At 35.5% G+C, this 27,848-nt stretch overlaps 1 long non-coding RNA gene across 1 annotated transcript; it reads right to left on the reverse strand.

Moving 5' to 3' along the window:
- Positions 1 to 8: 8 nt before the first annotated feature.
- On the reverse strand, positions 9 to 27,848 carry LOC116432924 (uncharacterized). The gene is made up of 3 exons (XR_004236194.2): positions 27,693 to 27,848; positions 2,495 to 2,571; positions 9 to 167 (listed from the first exon to the last, which is right to left on the reverse strand). It is a non-coding gene; the product is annotated as an uncharacterized LOC116432924 (long non-coding RNA).

The following is a 27,848-nucleotide window of genomic DNA, read 5'->3' on the forward strand; positions in this document are numbered from 1 at the left end:
AAGCTTGTTGCGTTGAATTCCATCATAATGTCAGTAGGAATGTAAATTAAATCGTAATTACATTCATCGTGGGATATATCGTTCCAGATTCATATCGCTCCCCTACATTTGTATCCGCATGAATATTCGTGGTCGAAAAATCAGCCGGTTATCGGGTTAACGTCCTTCTACGGCAAAATCATAAATTATTTGCGGTGTAGCAAAGCACTCGAGCAAGTGAAGGAAAACGAAAATGGTATCGCGATCATGTAAGAAGAGAACTTTCCTATTTTTCCCCTCGGCGTACGCTGGTACACAGCTACACGTACATTTCCCTAATTCAACAATCAATTTCATGCTTTTGCGACCACTCATTACCCGATTCAATTTACAGAACAATACATACTTCATAATTAATATTAATTTCATCGAAGTACATTTACGTTCACACGTAAGAATTACGTTAACGGAATAAGAGCGGGGTTATAAGCGTGACGAGCCAGAAAGCATGGCAACCGATGGGTATCTCGTGGGGCAGTTTAATCGGTGACGTAATATCTTCAGTCGCTAAATGACGCCGCCGAATTGTCCGTAATCAATGCCGCTAAGACGATACCGTGACTCGGCGAAACATCCGTGGTCCACTTTCAAAATGCAGGTTCGTTTACTAATTTCCGTTGTGTCATTGGGCACTTTGTGAAACGCGAATACCTATATATATATTATGCATCCCGGAATGCATAAAGTGTACGGAACGGTCTCTGTCAAAAATTCAAATTTAATCGATTCAAGATCGTATCTGTGGCACAGTTGAGCAAGATTTAGAGAAAAAGTATTTTAAATTGTAATTAAAATGTTGTATGCTATTCGGATAAAAGTTTAGTTGAAACAGTAGTTCAAACAGCGAGAAAAATTCCGAAATTAGACTATTTTCATTTAAGTGTAAATGTACAATAAATGTCCGTAAATCTAGTATTAAAAAGAAATCTGTTAAAATGAGTAAAATAAGAACTTCAACAAAATTTCATGATTTTTCATATTATTTATAATTTATAAAAATTGTTAATTTAAGAATCAAATTCAATTACTTTACTTCAATTTCATAATGTGTAACTATAATAATTCCTGGTTTACTTATTATTGACTTGATACATTTGACACTTATTACACATGGTATCTACCAATACACGCATTTCTATATACTCCATTATCTTTTTCGGAGATCTACCTCGCTAATTCTCGCACTTATCGTCTCTTCGCAGTTTTCTTCACTCCATTTCCCTTCAAAACCGTACGGTTCAAAGTTCATGGCATTTTACGCCCTACTTCCTCCGACGCCCGTACCTTCAAACCGTAACGCAACCTCTCCCTGAAGAGAAACGCGACGAATTAGAATCTGCGAGTTTCTCGCATGTCACACCCGATGTAGCGAATGACCGACTAATGTTTCGAGACGACTGTTCTTTCTAAGAATTCCATTTTCACCGACACGAGGAACATCTTCCAATGCTTCTTCCGGTTGTTGACACGCTGACAGTAGATTTTCCTAGCAAATTGCTTACGTACACTCCTCTTTTACTACATAGCTTTGTATTAAAAAAAGTATTGTATATCTAAGTTCAAGTTCAAGAATACAAATATTTGTTATATTTCTTTATTATACTTCAGATTTGTGTTGAATGAAATAATAAGTGAGTAATTAATAATAGCACTACCGCATCAATCACAATGACATGTTTCAGTTTCCTTATTTCACAATATGTAATATATGAAACGATTTTAAAACTAAATAGTTTCCTTTGAATGTTATAATGAATATATGAAGGAATCAAAAGAAATCTGTTACAATTTTTCTTAGGATTATAGATTAATCTTACTTAACGTTCGGTAGTTCTAGTGTTAACCATTTGCACTCGAAAGTTTTTCGCTAGATACATTCAACATTTTCCGACGAGATATAACCGACATTCTTTGGAACTACATTAGTAATGAGAAAATATACATAAATTAATAAGAAAGCTATTTTGTTTCAATATATCACGTATTGATGCATTATACATAATTAATATTATATATAAAATTTTATAATTTTGTTATATCGAATCAAGTAGTGAGTGACAGTCACCTATCCAGTGCAAAGACTTAATATTTATAAGAGATACTAAAACGTTATGTTAAGCCATAAAAGTGGTCTTCTTTATTTAATTACGTTCAGTTAACCTTTCGTACGTCAAAGTAGAAATATCATCAACAGTTCAATATAGCTTTACTGTACGTCTTATAAATATGATTTTTTACATTATCGTTACCATTATGTCAATAAAATCAAATTTTTCTTATTTGAAATTCTTATTTCAAACGTATAATGTACCTGACAATTATTACCAATTACACGTATAATAAATTCTGCACGAATAAAAAATTACCAGTCCTTTTATATCAGATCACTGCCAATTTACTACAAAAAAAAAACGGGCACGGCTATTCAGGTGTGCGGTGTACAGTACTTACGTACCTGTTTGTGAAAGCCGTCTAGGTCTTCGCCCCCTTCGAACTGTAACCATATCCACTTCGATCAGTGTATTATGTTTCCTGGAAAATACGTGCAAATTTCGTCACATTATATTGTGTCCACATTTTTTACTACGCCACATATAATATCGAAAGACCCTATTGTTCTTTTTTCGCGTCGTAAGTTACTTTATCAATATAAAGTTTAGCCACAACATGCTCCCAGTATTACGCTAAATGATTACCATTCATACCGATCATTCCAATATTTATTAGTTCTTAAAGAACTCAGAAGCAGTGGCGCCATAATTGAATAACTTTTTATTTTAAATATCAAACATTTATTTAGCATTGTAAATAATGGTTTGAAAACCAAAGACGGGAAAGGAATGTGAATATTAATATCTTGCTCAGGAAATTAACGTTAAATAACAACATCGCTTGTAAATTAATTAGCTACCAATCACTATACCATAATTCATTGTAACAGTGATGTTATTTTTAATAATTAATAATATTTTCATTAACATGTTTGACAATTAATCATTTTCTATTTCATTCTTTCGAATAATTGAATTACAAAAAACGAACAAAATTGTTATTCGTCGAATGCTTCTGTTATTTAACAATGATTCATAATTACATTTATTAACGCAACCAATATAGCCAGTAGAGATAGACCATGTAACAACTAATTATAACAATAATTACAACATACTCCTATATAACGCAAAAAATACTTTCGCGTTATAAGAATGTCATGTTTACGAATTTACGTATTATTTTATCATGAAGAATCTCGCTTTTAGTCATTTTCAACAATTCTTTGAACCTGTTACACGGGGTTTTACTATATTCAAATAAATTCTTATTCGATTAACTACATTCACGAATAAATTGTAATCATACTCTAGTCTAAGTTTTGCTCGTTATTTTCAATCCTAAAACGATATCCTGAAACGTTTCTAGAAATGAACGCAACTTCCTACATGGGTTACTGCAAAAGTGTCGAGAAAGTATGAGAAAAGTCACAAATAAATGTGAACTAATGGTTTCATTATTTTTTAAAACATCCTTCCCCGACATGAACACGTTTTCATTTTGTTGTGTCAGCATTTTTTAACCTTTAAGTATGGATATGCGATCTCACGGATTTCTACATAAAATATAGTGAATTTTGAAACTACTGAAATGTTCGTTATGCAAGTTGTTTATTTCGAAAGTGACTTAAGCCCATTTTTAAAAAAAATCAAGTTAATGGTTCTAATAGTTACAATTCTACATTATCTTTTTATTTGTAAATGTCTTTTCTTTCCTTTTTAAATAGACTCAAGCCACTTTCAGGATGAACGGTTCATACAGTTAATACTATTGTTATGCAGAGATATTTAAACAAATAGGAACAAATAAATTCAATAAATTTGTTTATTAGTTGCTACAAACGAGAGTATTTAACATTAATCGGCAATCTTCAGACTTCGATACTTATAGATTAAATTCAATTCCATGCTTAAAGGTTAACTTTAAAAACGAAGCTTTACGACAATAACATGAACCTCTGAATGACAGCGGGTTCGCGAAACTTTTGCAATAACCTACGTACAACGATCGTAAACTGAATTCGGATAAAATCGTTTCCATCGAGTCGCCGCGCGCCGCTAGTGTAAGTACACATCAGTAAAGTACACGGGCCTTCTTCTGTTTCGCTCGTTTTTACGGTCAACATCGTCGTAACGATGATCGCGATGTTCGTCCTGGCTGGCAGCCGCGTCAAGAGGGGTCCCAGAGCGTCGTTTCACGGCAACCGTATGCCCTCCTCGCTAGGAAATAAGAAATTTTCTTGAGAGATGCGAGCCTCTGCGAGGGAGGAGGCCTAGCCAAGCGAACATAGTTAATTTAGATTGTATCGCGTGAGAAGCAGGAAATGACGAAATATCCTGAGTGCTGACTTATACACGCCGCATCGTGTGTACCTGGGCTCGTTCCTCGGCCGCGTTGCTCCTCGACTCTTCGCGACCTCAGCCCCTCCGACCGCCGACACGCAAGGATGATACTCTTTTTTCCTATCCTCGCCTACCCGTTGCACCTATTTTTATGTTGATCGCGCGGCCTCCGCGCGGTGAGCGGTGTTACCGTGAGAATTTTGACCAAAGTCGCCTTGGAAAAGTGCCTCGGTCTTTCCTTTTTCTTTTTTTCAGAGAGATTCGAGAGGTTCGGCAGTCCAGGACGAACTGGATGTTTGTGGGTCCTTGTCATTATAGCGAATAGAAGTGTCTCGAAAAAGATGGAAAGTAGAATGTTATTTGAAATCCGGCGGAGTGTTTTAGTTTCAGTTTATCGAAGCTATTAGCGAAAGAAAGGAACTGAAAGAAACGGATTTTCGTTTTCTTTCTGACTGGGAATAATAAGTTGGCACGTCATTCAGATTTAGTTTCGTTTCGTAGTAGTTCATTTTCGTGTTTATTCAATAAATGGTTTTTGCATTTCGTTAACCCATAATGTCCGTGCTAGTATTATACAAATCATGCAATGCTGAAGTGAATCATTGTACAGTGTTTACTATATTAATTTAATTCTCCTCGAATTATGCTTTCAGGAGTGCTCGTGTTTAGAAAATACACAGTATTATATATATATATAATATATATATATATATATTGTTATTTTTCATGGTTATAATTTCAATTCATGTAAAGGATACATAAAGAATGGAGCTGTACAAACTAACTATCGATGAAACAGGTTTCCAATTGTGTATTTTAACCCCTTGCCCTATGATTTCTTTCACAACTGTGCTTGATAAAACTAGGTACTTTATCATTAATAATTTAGTAGGAAAAGGAAAATATTGGTAACTATTCTGTGTTTATGTTTATTCTAATGGTTAAAAAATGCTAATAGACAAATAATATTTCATTTATATAAAAAATGAATAAATAACAATTTAGATTTGTCGAATTCGGTTGAAAATTTCCATCGCGAGTCTGACTCGACATTACAGGAGAAGGGGTTAAAAATAGACTATTAGGATACATAGTCGTATAACTGCATTTAATCAAAATCAACGTAAATATTTACCGAATGACATTTATAAAATTGAATATGCGTAAAATTGCGTAAACCTAGTGTTAAAGCACCTGAAGCGCGTAGAAGTGTGAATATTCATTTAGTTCATTCGGTTTAAGAATAAGAATTCACGTCTCCGTTTCGCGACAGCGACTTCACCAGCCACTCGCGAACGCCGACCTTCGTTCTGGCTACACGTCAATGGGTACAAATCAAAAAATGGAAATATTAAAATGAACGACGCGTGTATATTGTTACATAGGTACGATGGATCTCGGCGTCGACTCACCGTTTTTTCACGAACCGTAAGCGGATATGACGCAGGAATAATTTGTCACAGCCGATTGGAGACGGAGAGCATAATGAAGACTTGGGTTCCGAGTAGGCCACAATCGGTACGAAACAGGTACGTATACATAGGCGCGAGTTGCGTGAACGTTTTGCGGTACTGCTTGGGAAACGAAACCGAGCACGGTAAAACTTCTGTTATCACTAAACGTACCGACACTCTGTATAGAACTATTTCTACCGTAGCTAGTCAAATGATTGATTATGAAATAACAGTAAACAGGTTAGACTATACGTTTTTCTTATTAGACACATAAACAGAAGGAAAGACAAAAATTGAAAAGCTGATTAATCGGACAATGTAAGAATTTTGCCCAAAGGGTGGGGATGCTTATGCAAGGTTGTCCAGGATGAAAAGAAGATATATGCAAAGTTTAGATGTGTTTAGTATTAAACGAGGTATAATTTAATCCGAACGATTAAATTCTAATTTAACCAACAGTCTCAACAACCTAGATCTCAGGGAAGTAATGACTCAATTAATCGAAATCCTATTATACTTAATCGCAGATTCATATTTCGTTTTCTTTTCGTAAAGAAGTGTACGTATGTAAATAATATACAGTGAGTCACGAGAGTATTCGTACCTCTTGAACTGCCGACTTTGAACAATTGTTATTTGTTTGCAGTGAAAGTTTCAAAGTTTTCGTCAACAGGCGTGTATGTTGGAATTACGAAGCTTTCAAACTTATATATACTTTATTGCAAAATAACATGTCAATATAATAAAAATGTAATTTCACGTAAACAGGAACAAAACTGGCCTCTGAAGAGTATTCGTACCTATACAAGTTATACTAAAAATACAGTTATAGTATTAATAACTAACATTTCGTTGGGTATCCTTTGCATTTTATAATACTTTTAAGACGATCAGGCATGAGAACGATCTAAACCATCAGACTTGTGAGACCAATTTTATTCCTGTTTACGTAAAATTACATTTTTGTTATATTGACATGTTGTTTTACAATAGAGTATATGTAAGATTGAAAACTTCGTAATTCCAACATACATGCCTGTTGACAAGAACTTTGAAACTTGGATTGTAGACAAATATCAAACGTTTAAATTCAGCAGTTCAGGAGATATAAATACGTTTGTGACTCACTGCACATATATTATTATAATAATTTTCTGCGTTATTGTTCTACAGAGAAGAATTAGAAAAACGCTTTTAGCTCATATATACTCTAAGAATAGACAGAAGGATTAAGGTCACGTATTTAATCTATTGCAGTTTTAACTGTACATTAATAAATATATCGGCTTAATTATGTGAACAAATTATGAGGCATGAAATATTGTATAAAGTATTTCTACATAAATATGAATAAATTTATGGGAGGATTATATATTTACCTGAAACGTAGGAAGGAATTTCAGGTGAATGTGAGCAACAATAATTTGTTTAAATGTAAAAATATTTAAATGAATTCTGCAGAATTATGCCACTTAATCTGTTTTTATCAGAGAACATATACTTTTAGTATTTCATGAATACATACTTCAAGAAGCATCCGGAAATGGTCATTACAGTAAAAAAGCGATGATGGGGAAAACTATATATTCTCAAAGAAAAAAATTTACGATTCCCATTTATAGGGTTATTATAAAAAAAATGCTTAACATACATTTAATCTCAACCGGTGCTATTTAATCTTATCAGCTGGAGGATCTTAAAATTTAGAACGTTTAATTCACTTCAGTATTTATAATTCATCATAAAGAATTTATATTAAATTAAATAACTATATTTTGCATTTAATTTAATCAATAATGTTCAAATACACCGAACAATTATGAAAGAATAATTTTATATTATAAATGCAGAGTTGTCAAATACTATTTGCTACGTTATTAGAAAAGATATTTATTAAATTGTTTGATAAACTGTCAAGTCAATAAAATTGTCGAATAAACCAATATTTATTTTATCAATTAGAATAAAAACTGGACATTTAAAAATCACATTTAGTCACATACGTGATTCGTATAGAATTATAAACAATACCATTCGGCTGTGTTACATAACATTAATTTTCCATGATGATGTGGTTCCCCTCTCATTGCATAAAAATGTATGCGATAGTGTATCTGCGAAAAAGCATTTAAGGTAATATCGCACTCGGAGGGTCGTAGATGCACGATTACATATTTATAAATTAACTGACATAACATAAAGATGTAGATAGAGTGGTAAACGCAAGACATAAAACTGGGTTTTCTTCGTTCCACTCCCATGGAGCTTGGTCACCTGAAAAGTTACTATGCCCAATTAACCCTTTGAGAACCGTACGCTTCCCGGGCATTGCCACTTCCGATAGTTTACAATACTTTTCTTCGTGTAATATTTCCAACTCTATCAAGACACCTAGACTCGTTCCTTTTCCATCGTTAGACAAAATAATAGATGATTACGGATGTTTATGAAATTTCGAGAAACTACCGGTAAAGAGTAAAACTGTATTTTTTACAGCAATAATAAATAAAGGTAAAATATAATTTAAAATTGTATTAAACTATGATGAACTATATATTCTACTGACTTTTTAGAAGCTTTTTATAAACAGTGCATAAAGCTCCACTAGTCTACTGTGTGATAATTTTCAATGACTAGAAGTCGGAGTAGACATTATAATTCATGTTTTGATTATTTCTAACTTTGAAGATACTTAAATATCGTTTTGATAATTAGACATTTGAAAAATGAAGCATAATATAAGTATAATAATATATTTATTATTGTAAATTATATAACAATTTTACATAAACGCGTGCATAGTTTTTAAGATATCGCTAAACGCTCATTATGCTTTTATATACAACACCGTAATTAAATTAAATCGCAATAGTTACATTGGACAACAATGTCTAATAACACTTTTAAAATTACATAGTGAAAAACAGACATTCATGGAACAATTATCACAGTTTAACTCTGTGTAAATGTATTTAAAATTGAAAATCAAGATACATTACAAATGATATAAAAATGTATAAATTTCGCACAAAGGATGTAACAAAGTGTGTAAATTCAGATTTTAAAAAGCCACGTATATCGTAAGTCAAGTAATTATAAGAATCCTTGTGCAAACTGACCTTAGTGTTGCCATCAAACAGTGAATCGATTCAAAGGGCATGGTGCATCCGTCTGAATAATTCTTGCAATTCCTTATCTCCATGAATTGACTGAAAGTTGCTTGTGCGCATGTAGGACTTGATTTTCACACGGACTATACTTATACAAACACGTTTTAAAATTCTGCAATTGATCCTTTCTAATACCTATTGAAATCAAGAAGCTGCGTGTGACACGTTAAGTGCCAAGTGTACAACATATTGTATCTATTGTACATATTGAAAATATTTGTAAGGTACATGTGACAACCGATATGTCATAAAGCAGCGGAAACGTGAATAAATAATATCAAAATATAAGAAAGTCATCAAAAACTTAAATGTATCTTAATATTTGGTTTAAAGAATCGATATTCTTTATAAGCAAGATATAATAAACCTATTAATTTAAAATTGAATTATTAGAAAATCTTACTAAAAGTTCTATTAAATATATCAGCAAGACATCTTTGCAATGACAGTGTAAAAAATTCTCGAGATCTTCCTCTCAGACTTTGCTTGCGTTTTATAGAGACGATTCGTCGCATTTAACACTAGAACTACCAGACCCGTCAAAATGGCGGGTTTTAGTTTTCTTATTTCGCAATTGTTAACACGTTTAATGCCATGGGGGTCACCGGTGACACTCAACCAAATGGAATTACTATAGTTCATTCGATGTAAATAAAATATTACAATCTAAAAGATCGTCACTGAAACAAATGCTGATAGGGGACGTGTTAACTTTAACTTCTCAAAACTGCCTCAGCAAAGTTTGTGCTTGCATAAACATTCGCAGTTTACAAATCAGTAGTAATACACGAGAATTTTTATAAACCGATAACAGTACTCGCGCCGAGACTTTTATATTTGGATTATAATTACGTTCATCGCAATGTAATTCGAACTTTGCCAATGAAATACTTGAATTCTGTACAAACGTATCGGCATAAATCAGTATATTCAACAGCCGTGAACGACGACCGAACGCCAAGATTTACGAAGTTGTTTGAAATTCATCGTGCAGTCACGTATTATTAACTTGCCAGTAATTTTTGTAATTTCGCGATTAAATCGCGTTCTGCAAAACTATTTTAATAACGCGAGCGCGGTGAACTCCGCTACCGTACGAGCGAAATAATAGAGAGAAAAAAAAAGCGGAGAGAAGAAGAGAGAAGAAGAGGAAGCACAGGAGTGAGTCTCAAATCCTTCACCTGTGACCCGAGAAACTCACGATGTGTAACCGTCAGCGATGAATAAATTGAAAAGTCGCGGAAACACGCGGTAGACACTCGACCTCACTGAGTTTTTCCCTTGCTGCGAATATTTCAGCATGAAAAATATTTCACATCCATCAATAGAGTAATTTCCTACTGTTCAATCATTATTTCGTATGTTTTGTAAACTTGGCAATATGTAAGTTCAGCATTGTTCTTCGTGAGTGATTAAAAATTTCAGTGTTCTTGTTGAAGATAATCAATTAGATAACAATTTTAAGAGAATGATATTTAATCACTTACATTGTAATATTGTGTCAAACTTGCGGAAAAGGTATTATACAACATTTAAGTAATATAAATACTATTCAAATCTTTCTTCATTGAATTCTCGTTGTAGACGTCGATTGTAAGTTATTGGCAAAGTAAAAAAATTGTTAGGTTATCGTAAATGAAGGTTTTTACTATTTTGTGTACATTTTTGGTCATGTTTCAACGCAAAAACATTTTTTAAAATTACAGTGTTACCTTAAAATGTGATCAAATATGTGCACAACATTATAAAACCCTTGACTTTCAATGACCTACCTACCTAACTAATTTTTTGTTTTGTTAATCGATATACATGTATCTTCGTATACAAATAAGAATGTCCCTTAAACTCAAATTAAATATTGAATTATGATTCGATAAAATGTGCAGGGGAACAGATTTCACTAAACTTATACTTTTAAAAAAAGTGACTATACAGTTTATGATATCTTGAATGTTCATTAATGAATTACAATTTGATGTTACAAATTCCCAAAACACGGCAGCGATGTGTTTCCTTGATTCGTATTTACGGAAGTTTTTAAGGTAGCCCATTAGTCCCCTGACATTAAAAGCGAAACTATGTTTTGGAAAAACAGCATTTCCGGGCGCATGTTGATATGACCTCCTTTTCTTGTTTTGGTACGCAGGACACATTCCTAATTAGTAATTACCCGTCAGACTTCGTCGATAATCACTTACAGCAACAAGACTGTACAGTTACTTCTGTTTAAAGTGAATATATTTAGACAGTGGCAAACAAAAGTGACCGAACGCTGTATGAAAAGTGTCCAGTACCTCGAACTGTTATACTTATTAGGAAAAAAATCACAAAACACCCCACCTGGACTCATTTTAAAACGCGAAAGCTGTCAAAACTTTTCAAAGCTGTTTTCACGTTATTTAGTGAATAGAGAAGCTAGGATACTCTACATCTCGTAAATTATAAACAATTCAAAGGACTCCGAAAACAGTGCAAAATCTTTTGCATAATGAAATCCACCATGATCCCAATGATCTCCAAAAACTTGCGAGGCTTTTGTTGTCAAGTTAATGAACTCCGAATATTCTGACTAAACCGAGAATATGACGAAATTTCTAAGATTCCACTGAATTCACGTTGTTTTCAGATATTACGTATAAGTGTACACGTTTGAGTACTGACAACGGGCCTTAAAATTTTGTCCACCTGTTTATATTTGCAAGATTTACAATGTCCATTGAGTTGCCCAAAAACTCGCATAACACGTGATTTACAATTTCGCGTAAAACGTCGTCGAAGCGCGTTACATCTGAAAATTATTGAACCACATTCCCAACGGATTGTATATACATACACGTACCTACGCATGCTCATAGGAAATAATTGTTTGAATATGTTTGCATTTCTACACTTATTGCTTCTTCCAATCTCGTTTCGTACGCGCCTTTAAAACCCCATTATATTCTGTATGCATAATCGCGTATCTTTCCCTCGAAGTCAGTGAACAACGGAAAATTTACAATCTCGGTTGAAAAGCAGTTATAAGCACTACCATGAGCATCGATAATATTCCAGAAGCTCATTAGCGATCCGGGAACGTCTATCCCCTTCTTACGAGTAATTATCTGTTACAAGCATGCCGCGTACGTATGTATGCGCGTACCGCGTATAACAGCAGATCAGCGCAACGATTAAGCTCAAAAATAGTTCATGGGAACCCAGGTAAGCTAATCTCCATCGCATTAGTGTTGTTTCATACGTATAAAATGCTTTCCAAGGAGGAAGCACCTGCACGCATCTTTACCGATCGCGGGGTCATCACTTTCGAAAGTAGCTACAGGTGCCTTACCACTCGGTACCAATTGAATCGCGTTATTCTAATTCCTATCTGACCCATAAATCAGCTGGATGTGTACGGTGATTGGTAATAGCGAGCGTAATTTATCTGGTTAACTGTGTTTGACGAGTATAGACGTCATTTTAAAACTCGAAATAAGACTAATTTGATCAACGATAAATTCATTATTTTATCGTCTTACTGTAGCTTTTCGTTGGAGTACACTATAGCTGCATTTACTCTGTGTTTGACAAGTATACACGTCATCTTAGAATTCGAAATGATGCTAACTTGATTCACGATAAATTAGTTACTCTTTCAGATACACATGTAATTTTGTTTTATTACACATGTAAGTTAAAAGAACGCCTTGAGTAAAATTTCATTTTCCAAATTTTGGTAATCATATATCATGCTAGGGAAAAAAACGAGTGCAAACTATTCAAGAGCACCCTATATAGCACCTATGCCTTATGCACCGGTCTCATTTATCAAGGCACGATAAGCAAGGTCGCGTGTATAGAGTCAGAATCGTGCGCTGGCTTTGGTCTTTCGCGAAATTTATGATCATCGCTGGTTGGGTCCACTTTAGTCCAGTGAAAAAATGTTCGCCACCGAGGGCGACCTATCAACCCTACGTACACTCGAGCATGTAAGTACCTATACATACACACTACGGAACAAAAATATTTCATCACTTCTTTGGTGAACAATGAACTTTGCTCTCCTAATAAAAAAATTCTGTATAAATGCTTGAGCTTTTATACGGTACAGATTGATATATAAAAGTGAATATAAATGGTAAACTAACAACCAATAATTAATATAATTACTAATGTCATTTAATGCCATTTTGGCAAATTTTAATTATCATAAGTTGTCGAACATTTTTTAACAATAATGTACATGTATGTAAACACTTATACAGTATGTTTGCAAAATATACTGATTCTTGAAAAATTGAATTACTTTCTTTCGTATTTTGCTAAACAGAAGAGAATGAATATCAAAATGCAACTGTTTTTTTAATGTTTGACATTACATTCGTAAACATGCCTCCTATTGGAATGACATAATGTAGTAATTTATGTAATTTATACGAGTTAAGAGGTTAATAACGAACCCTATCTCATTCAAACCATATTGAACAGCATCTTTGTACATGGGATAAATAAAACCTATACTATTTATAATTATGTAGATATAATACCAGTGTTCCTAATTACATATGTTTTTTCCCTTCGTTACGAACAAAGTACAGTGCAACAGCTGCAACGAAGTACAGTGAGGTATCCCATAACGAATTAATTCGTTCTAGTACCTCGTTTGTTATAGCGTTCGTTCGTCGTAAGGTCGTTCGTTATAGAATACCCTAGTGTACAGACAGCGCAGTCTCCGAATATCAACCTATTAACCGGCTGATGTATGGACCAAGACTGTCCAAACAAACACAAATAATGTAGAATAATAGTGGTCTAGAGTAATTTATTCTACAGTTATTACTATGTATATTCATCTATTCTATAAAGACTATTGTATCGTCACATAAATTAATCAAAACATCTCTAGTTAAATGAGAAAAACTAGAATTCAGTGAAATGTGAGATGGAACAAGTAGATAACGAGTAGATAACAAGTAGAAATCTCGTTTTCATATAAATACCTATCTTCGTGACTTTGCTAACTACCACACCATTTAAAAAAATATTAACTTTGATTAAGACTGATTATTCATTTCAAATTTATGAAATAACAATAAGATATTTGAATATTTTACATATAGTGATACAACTTGATCTCATTGGAGATCGCCGGCCATGCAGCCTAGGCTTTTAAGAATTAACGCTTTGATTGCTACGCTACCCAAATTTGGGTGACACCATTTCTTATATAAACTTAAAAATTAATTTTCTTGGTGACGTATCGAACGAACTAAATTCCGTTGGATATACGAATCGACCTAAACATTTACCAAATAACGTTTATAAAATTGAATATATTAGTCAAATTGTCTCGCTCTGTAAATCTAATATTGACACATTCAATGCCATATAACACGCCGATAGTCGTGTATACATTTTTACCTAATTTTACTAAATTCAATATTATGTAACATTCCTATATGCAAAATTTTAATAAAATAATAAATGTCCAAGTAGTTCGTCTTAGCCTCGAGATTCGCAAAGCATCGAGGCTTGGCGGCGGCAGCTAATGTGTTAAAGATCGTAGCGGACAGATTATTGCAGAAAAGTTCTTATTGTTAAACAAATCATTGCAAATTTGCGATTCTTTTTAAATATAACAGTTCATCTGCTAATTTAATATAAGTATTAATGGCAACTGTCATTGCATCCAGAAGAGTTTTACTTGCATAATAAGCTTCGGTATATGCGTGGCTAGATTTTTTACAAGATGGGGGTGCAGTCCTCTGGTTTATAATTGTACAATACATTATTTATTTTTGATTACGTGCGTATTTTAGAATGTGCTCTTTTTTCTTGTGCGGTTTTGTACAGGTGCATAATTTTCTGTGCACATTTTTCGAGCATTTTTGTAACCGTTAAAGTTACTCGCTATATATACAGTTTCGTTCGCGGGCTGTGTCTTTGACGGCGTTCTACCACCCGCACCCGACAACAGGCTAGGCCGGGGCAAAGTCTTAGGCCAAGCTAGGCCAGGCCAGCGAGGAGTCTTGTAAGAAGGGGTTAAGAAACTCTCGAACTAAAGTGCCTACACCGGAAGCAGGGGCCTTGCTTTCTGGGCTAATAACCCTACACACACCGACACGAGGCATCTACGTTCCCGTGTACACGCTTAGACGAGAAAAAGAAAGAGAGAGGGGGCGAGAGGGAGAGAAAGAGAGAGAAAGATAGACAGAGAGAGAAAGAGAGACAGTGAGAGGGAGGGGGGCAAACGAGCGTGCGGGCGGAGAAAGGGGGAAGAAGAGGTGCAACACGGGCGACCGCGGGGGGAAACTTGCGTTTACGTGTACACGGAGACGCACACGTTCACCGGGGGACCCCTTATCAGCATGCAAAGCTAGATTTTATGTGCGATCGACTGGTGGCGAGCCCCGGGATTCGTACGCAAATTGCAATCGGACTTCTTCCGTGCGAGCCCACCACGAGGAGTTTAGTAATGGACGCGCGGAAGGAACTGCCGGTTCATTAGGAAAGGTTCATTCGGGCGACGGCGCATAGTACCGTTGTCTGTGGACAAAACCCAAATATAAGTAATTTGATATAATGTAGAAACAAGTTGGCAATATTTACATTAGTGCTATTGCAAATGTTGAATTTATTACATTACCAATTGCTCGTCGGTTTCCTTTCGTTTCAATGGGTGCAATACGATCTGTTCATATTATCTTCGGCAAAGATATTCACCGGTACTTCCATAAACTCAGTGATGGACGAAATTAACCCTCGCATGATGAATGCAGGGTCATTTTAATCCAGCGGTAACCGTTGCCGTGTTTATACGTTATTTATATTTTTATCGTGTTTACGTATTTCATATTTATGAAATGAACATGATTGTAATATATGAAGTTAACAGCACGCAGAAAATTTAATGTGTAATTTCATCTTGAAACGCGTATAATGCAAATTTTATTATTGGTCAAAATGGCCATTCGTCGTGCGAGGATTAAGAAACACAGTTATTAACATTCAACTGAATATTAAAGTGAAAGCAATTCATAAATAACCGTATTGCATGTCAGCAACTGAAATTGGACTTTCATTGGCATGATTATTTCGTCTCTTTATATTATCGAACTTCACAGTATAATTTACTGGGGCAACTTAAACGAAAAACCATGTCGTTCTTCCTGATTCATCTTATAACTTTTAGACAGAACTTTTATGAGTCTTTCATATAACGCTTTCTTTGTTTTTAATTTACTTGTACATTTTCGAGTTTCTTCGTTATCCTTATACTGGTAAAGCATACTGCTACCACTTTATTTCGCTGGAAAAATCTAAAGTATTCTATATATGGTACCGCATTATGAAAACCTAAAGTCTCTGCTTAACACGTTAACTACCACGAAAATTGTGAGCGTTTTACATAATACCTTTTTTTTCGTAACAAAGACAAATAGAAACGATTATTAATTAGTTGATATTTCAATCCTTACATTACACTATTATCAGCTTATTAACGTTATTAACCTTTTAGTGACGGATATCGACATTTCGACGAGATCAGCCTTTCATATTTGGAATACTAAGTTGCAAATAAACGATTTAATTATTCAAAGAGCAAAATATCAGTACATAGTTTCTGTCTTCTCTAATATTCCAACATCCGATATATAATTTGTCTTCATCTACCGGAGCTTTTGTATACTTTAACCCTCTGAACTCGAGGGCTCCGGAGCACGGCCATTAAAAATTCTCTCATTAAATATATCATAACATTTATATTTATAATTGATAAAAAACATTAAAATATATCAGCGAGAAAAAGCTTCGAATGCAAAGAGTTCAAGAATATTCGTCCGTAAAGGGTTGAACATTTTTCTTCAACATCACCAACACCACTTTACATATAATCATTTTCAAGCAAGCGACAAACATCGTTCATAAGTGACCACTACGACATTCAACGTGTTAGCTTAGTGGAATTCGATAATTACTACCAACATCTAATTTCTCAACGTAAGCACCTGTAATCCTGTTCATTCACCTATGGGTCAGTGAAATGTATAATAGCATCGTATCGCGGCTTTACTCCGCATATCATGCTCGCCGAGCAAATCATTCCAAATCATCCTTGTTACCACTACATAATTACCTGTGTTATCTTCATCTGCCCGTGTTTCCATAAAGTGCAAATTCTTGCGGGAATCCTTGTTACACGTGAAAAATTAATATCTTTTTTCTCACGGCGTACCGAACAGAGTGGATATACGGTTAAGCCTCCAATTAAATGCGGAATTAACCCGAATACGGTGTTTCTATAAACAACACAGGCTCCGGGCGACCGGTGTACGTGTGGATGCGCGTGCTCGACCGCGAACTACTTAATAAAACGAAATTAATTTGTAATTACGTTAACCCGGATGCGACCCGTTCCCCATATCCCGTCTTCTCTACAACAATGTAGAAACACCAAAGTTCCGCATTCGAAGCGACTAGACGTCGCTGACGCCTGCGGAACATCGAAACTATGTATTCCGCGTTACGCCACATCCATCAAACTCGCTGCATGCTGTTTCGCGTGTATCCCGGCCGCTTTTCACTCAACCCATTTGCGACCACGGTCGAATTTGAAGTACCCTCGCTGTGAAACGTGCCTTCCTCGCAATTCAGCCACTCGTCGGACAAATCGAGTGACTCCGCAAAACAAAGAGTAGAGAAAGGTAATGTAACAGTTACATGTTGATTCTTAAAATTTCACTTTAACCCTTGAGTGTCGTAGACGCATATATGTGTTCAACGAAAATCATCGTTGTGAGCTATGTGCGCATACTTGCGTTTTACAATTTTTTTAATCTCACACGTGCGCTGGTGACAATTATGAGTGTATGTGATTAACCTTTTAGCTACTGTACGCCATTATAGTGGCTTCCGTGTGTATCATCTTTTTATAGCCGCACAATTCTGTCTTTGTCATTGATAGTTGTGCACATTATAGTTTAATCTAACGTAATTGCACAGTGGAAAATTTTATCAATCTCAAATCGTAGTGTTACACTTATGATACGCAGAACGCGTCAAACCTTGCTGTACAAATGTAAAGCTTCGCGGCTAGTTTCGTCGTAGCTAAAAGGTTGATATACGCGTTTCTTAGCATTGCTCAATTTCGTTAATCTGAGGAATTACAATTTAATTACAACTTAATTCATTGTATGAAGTAACATAATTCATCGATTTTCAGATGAGCAACGAAATATTCTGTCCGCGCGGAACGTTCTGGCTGGGAATAGTCAGCGCTCAAAGGGTTAAGTGCAAAATTAAATAATTATTATAAAATGTATTTTACAAAATCTATGAAACAGTATGTCCTTGAAATTTATTATTCCGTGGTACCAAACTCAGCCATAATGAAATTTATTTTAAATACAAACAGTTCAGAGCTAATGAAACGCGTTACTGATAAAATCTTAAAAAATTCGGAAAGTGTAGTTAATCGACTTGGCCAATGAGCGGCTCCATTGTCTCATGTCAAAAGTTATTCATATCATATTTACACAGTAAACTCTAGGACAACCAAGCTTCGAGTCGTTATCCGAGGAGATCCACGGAGCTTAGCATCTGAATAATTATTAATATTTTCTTCAAACCAAAAGCATCTGTACAGTAACAATCTTGAAAGTGTATAATCGACAATAAATAATTTTATGAAATTTTTTGAAACGATAGAATTCATGTTTTCTTCAAATGTCTGATGCGGAACACTCGCCACGTTGGGTTCAGAAAGACCCCACCCCCCTCCCCCCGGTTGTCCTAGGGTTAAAACATAGTAAACAAATGAAAAAGAATTTTACCTTAATGTCATGTGCGTATGATATTTTGATATAGCCAAAGCGACAATAAGGTGTACAAACGCCGAGTATATGTTAATATCACCATAGCAACAGTAATCAGCAGTGTCACATATACACTGTCGGTCCAAAGTTATGAACCATTTGATATGTCAAAAATAAAAAATTATATATTTTACAACTACATCAAATAAAATAATTAAAGATTATATACATTTACATCTGTCTAATACGCATATATCCACGTTTCTTTATTATGCGCATAGAATTTTCAAATAAAAGTTGTTTACAAAAATGGAAGTTTTCCTTTAAACCGATGTATCGGCCTCAAATGATGAATCGGCAATCTAATTCTTATCTGGTTGTTTCCTCGTATTTAGTTTTTATAACTCAGGCTTAATTTCTTTGCGTAACTCTTGCTCGTTGGTAAATTGTGAAGTTTGATATTTAATATGAAACTTTGTATAATACATCAATACGTGAAATACTGAAATAAAATACTTTTATTCCTCAATTTGCGCGCAGTTTCTCGTCAAATTAGTTTCAGAAAATGTCGTCTGTATCTCATCAGAAAATGTTGAGTATTTCCAGTGAAACATTTCTGGAGTACAAAAGGTTAACACTGCGACGAAGAAATTATTACTAAATTACCGTTTGGACTTCCGGCGTAACTTTTTGATCAGGGACTGTATAACTACCCTAACGTTAACGAACAAACGCATTATAAATCATGAAACAATTTCGACTTACTCATAGACTCATACACTCCTTCATTCCATCGAGTACCGAAAGGCTACGATTCCAACCTGAAAGCAACGAAAACCAACGAAAACTAACGAAGCACTTAACGAAATTCCTCGAAACAAAATCCAGGCCTGAAGGGGTTAAGCCAGGTTATAAAGAGGGAACGCAAAACCTTATTCGTTATCACGGAAAACGGTACAGTATCCCGTTTTCCGCTTCCTCCAGTCTCACGTAACGAATTAAGCACCTGTAGTACGTGGGATTAGAAGGTTTCGGCTGACATGCCCATATCTCCCTCTTCTCCTCCTTGTCCCTCCTTTCTCGCGTCTTTCTCCCTCTCGTGATCCTTCTCCACGGTTCCTCTCCCTTTCCCGTTCCCGGCAGCCTCTTTGTCCTTTGCCTCCCTCCCCGTCTAGCCAACCCCTCCGTCTCGGTCATTCTGTTTCTCTCGCTCCCCTCCAGCCAGCCAACCACCCTCTCGCTCGCTCTCCCCCTTTTTCTCTCTGCCTCCCACTAGCTCCCGGTCTCTTTTCCTCCTTCTGTTTCCCAGTCGCTTGACACATTCGCGCGGAGAAAATGCAGCGAGTTCTCCCGTGGCACGTATATATAGGAAGGGAACGGATGTCTGGTGTGTAAGGAACCGCTAAAATGGTGTTCGCTCTTATCCGAAGATCTAGAGCGGCGATGCGAAGAGAGGCACGCGGAGGGCTATACGTAAGGTAAAAGGGGACTCATGACTGGTTGGTCCGACGGTCGGTTGGTTGGTTCGTTGGTTGGTTGGTTGGTTGGTTGGTTGGTTGGCTCGTTCGTTCGTTCGTTCGTTCGTTCCTTCGTCGTTGTTGTTGTTGGCTGTCTGGTTGGGTTGGTTAGTGCCGTTACCAGAAAGAGGCCACCTAGGCTCGCCGACTTAAACCTCGAACTTTCTTCGTAATGAGACACCAGCCCGCAAAATGACAAACGTAATTAAAGCAGACATATATACCGAGAGGTCAGATATTTCTGTCTCCCTACCACTGGTCCTCTTGGACCCAACGAGGAAACGCAGGGAGACACCGGCGCTGCCCAAAGATTTTCACAATGAGAAACGCGTCGCTGCTCTTTTGCTCGTCACTGGCGTGCCACGGTTCACGGAATGTACTCCTCGGGATCGGTACGTCCGGGCCCATTCAGACGCTTCTGCCAGTCATTTCGGGATCGCAATCCCTGCGCTCTGTTATTCGTCACGGTGTCCCCGTAATTTTATCTGGCACGGCGATCTTCTCGTCCCATCGACGTAATTTAATCACCTGCGCCCCTCTTCCGCCGGGTTCGTTTCGTCAACCCGAATTGTTGTATAACAGGTACCAACTTGTAATGCGGGGAAGAAGGTGTCGACGACTGAACGATGCCACGAGCGACATTTCACTGATGTTTTCGTGTTCGAGGAATGTCTTTGATCTGCGGCTAGATGGTGAAAAGCGGGTGACTGCTCGGATTTTACGTAATCAGTTTATCTAGAAACGTAATAAACTGACACTGTTTACAGATAAACATAATTTGCTCGTTTAACAAATTGTTTTCTACTCTATTCTTCAGAAATAATGTAAACGCAACAGAATTTTGTGCTTGGAAATGTGTTTAAGAATTTTTGAATATAAGAGAAATGCTATGGAAAATCCATTTGTAAGTGCGAGTAGTTTATTTGGTGATATTACATTTTACATCTAGAAAACATAGCATATTCCAATCATTCATCTCTATAGACACAGATCTCCATCGTTGATTCAATGTCATTTTATACCTCGTTAATAGATAAGAAAATATTTGTTACAATCGCTTTAATGGAATCTCTGCTGTAATTGAAATACTTTAACCAATCTCTGCTTTAATGAATTACTCTGATTTCTCTGCAAAACTCTGTGACAGGTGCCGCAACGAAGGTTTATCAGTTTTCTCCTCTCCGAAACAAAATAAAGTTTTCACTAGTGATTGCAACGGAACATACTTCTTGCAAAGCAACGGTCCGCATGAAATGAACACCAAGTAAGGACAATTGTATCGAGGCTTAATCTTAACAACGGGTCATAAAGATGCAGGCCATCCTGATATCTTGAGGTGCGAAACCGATGATCGCGAAACGTAAACTGTCCTGTTGTAACAAAGAATAACCCTTCTCGGTCAGAATTGTCACTGCTGTAAGACCAGAGCCTGGTGTCCCTACTTTGAGATTTCAAAAATTCAATTTTCTGTTTCTTGCAGTTTCTTATGGTCTTATAACTTGAAATTATATTCTTGATATTTATTTGCGAGCTTTATTACGAAACGTGTTTTACATAATCCAAAATAAGAAGCAAACTTTAAATACACTTGATTTTCGAAACGACATTTTTCTGTAAACCAGTTAATCGATTTGCTGCGAATTTCTTTAGTAAAAATACTTTTTATCGTATAAACCATAACTAACACTGAGGTAGGCTTTGAAAAAAAAGGCAAACAAAAATAGAAATCTACCTTTTCAAACGATGTTTTCTTTTGTATTTCTCTTTATGTTTTATTTGAGTTAGTTCAAACGACAGTCACACTTGTGTAAATACATTTCTTTATGTTTCTAGAGTATTTTAAACGGGAACTCTACAACAAAATTTATGATAACGATTACTCTTTTAACCTTCTCGTATTTTATAGATTTTAAGGGAATTTGGTTCACTCGATATGTTGTCATAAAAATCAACTTTCAAGTATGAACAAAGAAGTATGTCACTAATATTTGTCTGATGCCTTAATCAAAGCGCCTATCAGTATGTTTTAATAGAGCTACTATAATCTAAGACAAAATCATAACTTATACATCAACAAATTTCTGTAATGTTCGTTAAAAATTGACAAATAAATCCACAAACTTTGAATTTGACTTACTTACTAGTTTCGCATGAAAAGTTCCCAGACTTTGTATTATATTATTTTTCAACGGTCAAAGCAGGCGCATAGATCCTTTAAGATACGTCTTCTAGGGTCGCATCAAATCCAAGTGACTCAGTAATTCATTCATGTTTTTCGTAATACTGATGATATTTTGGACATTACTCGAAACGGAATATAATATACCCACCGAATATGTAGATTCAGAAACGGTTACAATATCGAAAATGCGAGGTTCACTCGATCAATCTGCAACTCTTTCCGGCAATCAGAAATTCAACCTTGCCCCATTTTACTCCTCCTCTAGAAACAACAATGGAAACGCAATGGTACAACACATTTCACTTTTTCGCAACGTGTGTACCAGGGGAGCCTAAAAGTATTGCGCGATTTCCTTACGTCTTGGCGCGAGAGAACTTGCCACGTAGACACAATGTAGATTGGGTTTGGCCGTGTACCGTAAAAGCGTAATTATCATCTTTCGAAACGAGCCTACGTCTTTCGAGAAACATCGGCCTATTTCCTTCACAAAAAGTACCGTAATCTACGACTACATGGTGATACCGTTTCCTCGTGTATTTTTGGCGGAAATGGTCCTTTCAAAGGAATCATTCTGAGAATTACTCCGGTATTGAATAGAAATAATTGTTAACCGTTGCCCTATGATATCGTGTCAGATTCGCGATGAAAATTTTAAACTGATTTGGACAAATCGGAATGTTATTTACTTTGTTTTGTATACAACATTTCGAATTGTCCAATTCAGTTTAAAAGGAATATTCTTATAAGAGTAAGAATGGTTTGTTGTATCACTCATAACTTATAAGTTATAAGCAGATTTTTTCCTAGATTCATAATTCTTAAAATATAATGACTTTCTGTTATTCAGCGAATAAAAATTTATAATTAGTCTAGTAACACTTTGGGGTTAGGAGGATTTAAAATTGTCCTACTTTTTTGTTGACAGTTAATGCATGGTGGGATATTTTTTAACCCACCAAATTTAATTGAAATTACTTATACTCCTACAAAATTCCGAGATTTTTGTTCCTTTAAAATTGCGTGTACTTAAGGGAAGTTAGAGATATAAGTATCTGATTTATTAAATACTATAATTAAAACAATTCATATCATTTTTTAAAATATTGGTTTTTGCGAGAAGGAGTTTAATATTACTTTAAGGGTTTATTATATATTATATAATAATATATTATTTTATTAACAGACATTTTAGAAGTTACTCCGTTTTAAAGTCACAAATGTTACTGTTCCAAGGTATTGTTAATACAAATGACATTTTATTAGCATAATTGTATTGTATTATACGATGATTGTAATTGTGTTGTTTCAAATCTTATTTACCGAGCTGGAATTCCATTAAATTTTTATAAAAGGAGGAATATATGAAAATAGAAAATTATGTTAATTATGGAAAAATGATGTCTTTGTTCTCTACAAAGAAAGATAACACGTAAAAAAACCTCAAGACACATACAATGAAATATCAACAAACAGGTTAATAAAATGACGAGTCCGAAAAATTTAAATAAAAATTAATAAACAATTGTGCAATTTCGTAATACTTTATTGTAGTATATTCTAAACACTTTCCAGGTAAATAGGTTAAATTTTCCAATGAAAAATTTAAATCTTTGAATGTACAAAATTATTTGAATGATCACAAGCACTATTATAAAATACCACATGTCAACGTTAAACGTTTAACACATTCCTGACCAACGTCACATGCTTGTAACGTTCAACATGTTGTACCTTGCGTGAAGGAAATTAAATTACTTTCACGTGCGTTATTATCTAAAATCATAACGTATGGTGTACAGTGTAAAAAGTTCTCGAGATCTTCCTCTCAGACTTTGCTTGCATTTTATAAAGATGATTCGTCGCATTTAACAGTAGAACTACCAGACCCGTCAAAATGGCGGGTTTTAATTTTCTTATTTTGCAATTATTAACACGTTGAATGCCATGTAGGTCACCGGTGACATCTAACTAAATCGGATTACTATAGTTTACTCAATTAAACGATGATTATTTGAAAAAATTCTTATATTATAAATAATGCTACCTAATGCGGTGACATTCAGCTGGATGAACGTGCAATAATAATGCAATTCAATAAAATGTTTTAATATTATATTTTTTCCAATTTGTGTATTTGCTCTATGAAATCGTACGGCATTCAATGTGTTAATACTTGAAAAGTATTAAACAATTCGAAATGATTCTAAGAATAAATAGCTTCATTTGAATAGTATAATAAATACACGAAGAAACCAAAAAAGATATGTTATTACAATTTTTATAAAGATTATATATTGATCATATTAAATGTTAGATAGTTCTAATGCTAACAAAATACTGTAACTACGAAGATTGCCACAGAAACAAATGCTAGTCGCGAACGTGTTATCACCTTCAGTGTCATTTGTAACATGTATGGTACATTTTTGTAACAAAATATTTTTACAAGACATGTGATCACAGATGACGTTACACGCTAGAAAACAGTGGAAATGTAAAGAAATTATAATTAAAATATACAAAAGTCAACAAAAACTTAATATTTTATTTAAAAAATCAACACACTCTATAACCCTTTAGTTCCTGGTGACATCGTCTTAAAACGTCATATTTCGATATCAGTAAAATGCGAACCAATGCACCAGTCGCGAAGCCACCAGTATAAAATCAATATAGTTGCCCTCTCATTTTTTGACAGTTAGAATAAGCATCTTTCATAAAAATATGTATTTTCGTTAAAAATGACAAGTCAATTACCATGTATTGTAAAAACAAATGTATCTTCCTATAAGCTTTCTTTCGATATCTGAAGGGATAAGCGAAATATTAACTGAAATTTACGGTGACATAGAACGTGTTAACGCTAGATTTACGGAACGATCCAATTCGACTCACATTGACTTTTATAAACATTGTTTGATAAATGTTTGGGTCAACTTTGATCGATGCAGATCCGTAAATAATTATCCTAATTGTCTACTTTTAAACCTCTACTTTCCAAGATTTAAATGAATGAATATCGATTCCTCTAAAAACGATAGAATAAACTGTACTGTAAACATCCGTAAGCCTAGTGTTAAAGGCTAAGCCGATAGTCACGTTGAAAGGCTGCAGGTGATTTGCGCCAAGGATTACCTTGTTTCCCTTTTTCATGAAATATCTATCTTTTCTTGGAAGTGATTCGATTGTTCGCTGGTAAGGTGCATCGATTCGATCGTCCCGGACGGAAGTACCATCGGAAGATCGTCCACCGTGGTACCCTCCGTGGCTCGATAAGAAGCGCGAGGCGCGCGGGAAATGCCGAACCTTATTTATTGGCAGCCACGTTTCTGCGTGCGAAACGTTGTGCGTCGGCTTCCACGCGAACCCGGCCGAATACTTTTCTGTGATTCCAGCCATCCCCGAAGCCACGGACCGCGTTATATACATTCCTCTTTCGATCCTCCAGCAATCTTGCCGATCCTCCTCCACGAACCACCGGCACCCATCTACCCATGGGTGTATATTCACGCGCCGCGGGAGCTCGCATAAAACTGCTCCCGAGTTTGGTGGGGTCAGAGATCACGTTACCGACCGATAAAGATCTCACGTGAATGATTGTCGATGATATTTCACTTAAGGGATCGTCAAAGTCCACGCCGCGCGCACGGGCCTGGTACCAGGAATTTCTCCGGCTGCATCAATCCTCTGCCCTGGTCTCGCTACTCGACTTCATTTCCGATCGTAGATCATTTTTCACGAGGCGTATTAGAGTCGTCAAACTCGGTATCGAATGAACAATTGAACACCTGAATTCCACAGCAGCGCAAGTCCAGCAACTAATATTCCGAGGAAAGCAATGATTTTCGTATATCTTCGCTAATATAATATCGATCTTGATTATTTTTTCTGTGAATATTGATTATACATGTAATTTCGTTGTGTACACATTTTTAATAATATTAGATCACTGACTTTTGTTGTAAAGAGACTTGAAAACCCGTGGAGGTGTACTGGTTTGGAAATGATTTATTATTACTATTGTTCATCTTCTTAACAAGTTAGACGATAAATTGTTTTTAGTAGAAACATAAACAAAAGGAAAGACAACAATTGAAAAACCGATTAATCGAATAGTATAAATTAAATGGACGACAGAAAATGCAGAATTTTAAATCAGATTTAGTACCGGCTATTTGACTGGTTGCGGTACGTTTAGTGTTAATATGTAATAGAAATTAAAATTTGTATTGATTAGTATACAACATGTTCTCCTTAATTTTTTTGTAGTTTCAGTACGCAAGAAAGTTACACGGGTAATGTATTGTACAATATACCATACTGACATTTTTATGTCCACCAAAAACACTAACCAAAATGAAAACTTTGACATGATTGTCACAAAACCATTCGTAACTAGCTATGCAAACTGTATCAGTGCTGAATAGAATTCAGTTACCGCGTTCAAGAACTGAACCACGTTGTACATTAATAAATTATGCACATTAGTTCAGATTAATCCTTTGCAATCCTGTATCAAGGCTCTCAACATTGAATTTTATTGCAATAGCTGGGAGTTTCATAAATTTTTACTATAATTATTCGCAATATCATAATCCTATTACGTGAAATGTCTGTATCTATAAATACAATTTAAATGCTTTTCGAATATTATGTTAATTAAAATTCCACAATAAAAAAACCAAGAACTTCTCCTGTCGTAATGATTCCAACACACATATTTAACGGTTTAATATGAAAAACCACTGCATGCGTTTCATTCCTTTAATTCGGACCTTCATTTTCATCCTTGAGATCATTCAAAGGAACAGAACCGTACCTCAACCTAGATCTTGTAAAATGCCGACATTTGCAAGTAATTAACATTGTTATCCTGACAATTTACGACACAGTGGCGCCACCTATTGCAAATTAAGAGAAAATTTCAATTGCATCCAGTCGCGGTATCGCCTCGTACGCAACGAAGAGGTCGCGAGCTGTTTTTTTTTTCCTTCGTTCTTCGTGTTTTCTTTTCACCGACACACGTTTCGCGTTCTCGTACGGCGGAGCGTTTGCCACGGCAGCGGTGGGGTTTCACCGTGCCGTTTAATTAACTAAACGTAGCATAGGCCGATAAACGGCACGTATCGACAATAAACTTACCACCGCCTTCGACGATGCTGATAACACTCTATCATGGCTGGCCCCTTACCCACTGTTATGTCAGTAGCCGCGGTTCAAAAGCACCTTCACGCCCACGTTCCTCTATACACCGGCGAAAGAAGGAAAGTACACGCATATGCCGCCGATCGTGCACGG

This window comes from Nomia melanderi, chromosome 3 (genome assembly GCF_051020985.1).
Source record: "Nomia melanderi isolate GNS246 chromosome 3, iyNomMela1, whole genome shotgun sequence".
NCBI classification, from domain to species: Eukaryota; Metazoa; Arthropoda; class Insecta; order Hymenoptera; family Halictidae; genus Nomia; species Nomia melanderi.